Source organism: Arctopsyche grandis, chromosome 11, assembly GCF_051622035.1.
Source record: "Arctopsyche grandis isolate Sample6627 chromosome 11, ASM5162203v2, whole genome shotgun sequence".
Taxonomy (NCBI): domain Eukaryota; kingdom Metazoa; phylum Arthropoda; class Insecta; order Trichoptera; family Hydropsychidae; genus Arctopsyche; species Arctopsyche grandis.
In genome coordinates this window covers 24359293-24362543 of record NC_135365.1, presented here as the reverse complement: position 1 = coordinate 24362543, position 3251 = coordinate 24359293, and positions in this window count along the sequence as shown.

Below are 3251 nucleotides of genomic sequence, written 5' to 3'. Positions count from 1 at the left end.
ATTTTATCAATCGTTGAATCTTAATAGTTTTTGAGTTTAAAAGTATATGCAAATTATACTATACATATAGTGAAGATTTTTTCGTGGTTTTAATTTCATTTCCATTTACCGAGCGAAACCGGGTAGCACCACTAGTAAATTATTAATTTGAAATCATATTCAAATAGTGGTGATATAGTGGGTCGGATGGTTTTGCCAATTCGATAAGAAGCCGTTTCAACAATGAAATCAGATAAATTGGTAAACTCTAATAAAAACAATCCACTTGGAGTCACAAATATCCATGTCTGACCAGCAGCACTACAGAAATACTTCCAAATAAACTCTTTTTCAATGGAGGCTTATCAATGGTTAACATTAACGCAACCACCAAGCTATCCTGCTGGCTAATATATATTCATTCATTGACATCATTCACCTGAGATTTATTTTTGATTATTTATAATTCAATCTAGGTTAAACGCTTTGAGGAAAAGTAACCGCATGCAATTATCTAACCCATGACAAAAACCTTATTTTTCATTTACCGGTAAATATAGGTATACCCGTAGTAGAAAAAATCATTTACCGTTTACCGATTTATGAATATGATTTATGATAAATTGCAATCCCTAAGTGCTACGGCTCAAAGGTATAGCAGACTAGGCAAATGCCTAGGGTGCCATAGACAAGGGGCGCTGTGAGACGCCCCCCATTTTTATTTTTTTGATTATTAAAATGAAAAAATAAAAATAAATAATTTTCCTTTCTTTGAACTTATAAAACATTCTACATATAATCAACTTAATTTTTTTTACTCGAAGTAACAATACTGATTGTAAGATATTATAATTTACAAACTAGGAATGCAGGAAGTTGACTTTTAAATATCAACGAATCACGAATAAAACTTCTAAAACAGCAAACTGTCGTCGGTACAAATGTTAATTTGGAATTATATTTTATATAAAATACTGCTGAAACATGTACATACATATGTATGTATGTATACAGTGCCGTAGCCAAAAATTGTCTTTTGGGCGATCGTAATGTGACTAATAACACTGTTCGACAAATGACGACTTTTTTTTGGTTCAGAGACGAGATATGACTTTTCATATACATAGATCTATGACCAGTGAACACGAATCTGGTAATAAAAATGTTGGTTGGCTCGAGATTCGGAGATATGTGTTTTTGAAATCGCGCGATTTTTCCATATCTTGGTGTTGTTCGGTCGATGTATCAAAATCTGTCAATTTCCTGTTCAAAATGAATATTGGAATCTAAAGTCGGGTATTTTATATTTTATTTGTAGTACTTATCAGCTTTGAAATCTGTCTAAGTAGTCGTCCAGTTCAAATAAAAAGTCAAAAGTACCTATTTTCACTTGGGATTTTTTCTCACTGTTAATACTATTTTATATTGAGTATTTTCTGTTGAAACATGTTTATTGAGATAGTATTCTAGCCACACTATTTTTTGTTTTCGTTTAAAAGGGTTAATTGGAAGTATGCTGAATTTTAAATCGGTAAAATTACGAGTTAACATCTCGTACTATTATTTACTCGTATTTATACTATTTATTTATTTAACACATACAGAATAAAATATAAAAAGAAAGGTGTATAGTGAGACAAAAAATAATAGTAAAAACAAATAAAAATATAATATTTCATTTACAGTGAGCACCACATGGTAATATAAAAAAGTAAAATTACAAAAACATCAAGATTTAAAAAAAATAAGAAAAGAAACAGATAAAGTAAAAAAGAAAAGAAAGACAATGAAGGTGAAGAAGCAAATCAACCACATATTATTTTCCTCACCTTTGTCCTAAAAATACTAAAAGAGTCACTAAAGAGGTCAGGACAATCATCTAAACTATCGTAAATACGGCATATACGAACGATTGCAATATTGAAAGAAGTGTTGCTTTGACAAATTGGTGGATAAAAAAATTTGTGCATCTGGTGAATCGGGCATTAACGTTAAAGTTAATCTCACTTAAAACAGATGTGTCAAGAATACCATTAGCAATCTTATATAAAATTAACAAATCAGAATTAACAAATCTTCTGCGCTGAGACAAACTTGCAATATGGAAAAAAGAAAGTCTGTCATTATAAGATGGTAACAGTTTTTTAAGACCAGTCTTATAGGATGAATGTCGTAATAAATCAGCTGATTTACAATAACTAAAAATAACTGTATGTGATGTATGTATGTAAGCTTATTGTAAAAAAACTAAATGTATGTAAGCTTATTGTAAATCATATTAACAATTAGATACAACATAACTTATTATTGAATACTTATCTCGCAGATAAAACTCCGTGAAGAGATATACTTTTAGCCGTGAAATGTCAGATTTGACATATTTGGCCAAAAATCAATATATATCGTGTATTACCTTACAAGAAGCTACTCGTCATTTTTGAAATTTATATATACATACATATGAGAGTTAAAACTATAAATATTTAAATATTAGAGATAACGAGAACCTATATAATTAATAAATTCTAGATGGAAATCATCGATACATAACGTCAAAACATATCCAGGTGCAGATTGCGGATCGGACCATAACTTACTTGTTGCTAAATTTCGACTGAAATTGAAAATGATTAAAAGACATCAAAATAAAGCAATTAAACTCACCAATGATGATGTAATTAATTTTGGCAATGTAATCAGAGAAAAAGATGCAGAATTCCAAATAAATCCTAATGTAGATGTAGAAGAGTCTTGGAAAATTTTTAAAGATCTCATAATTCGGTATGCCAGAAAACATCAAACACCGCAAAATGAACATCGTAAGTCTTTTATCTCTGATTCAACTTGGGTTAAGATAAAAGAACGTAAAAGACTTAAACAAACTGGCATAACATCGACAGAATATCTTGAAAGGTATGCAATATTACATAAAGATATTCAAAGGAGTTGTAGGCGGGATAAAGCTAAATATATAAATGACATATGTGAGGAGATAGAAAAACACGCATTAAAGAATCAGGCAAGGGATATTTTTCACAAAGTAAAAATCGTCACTCAAAAATTTTCACCCAAAACTTGGACAATAGATGATCAATTTGGAAACACGCTTACAGATATTGATGTGATACTCAACCGATGGAAAGAATACTGTTCGGAATTGTACAGTGGTAGTTCGTCGACCTCAATTGTTTCCCTAATTGATGATGTCAGGGAGCCTGACATCTTGACATCTGAAGTTGTAAATGCCATAAAGAAACTGAAATGTAAAAAGT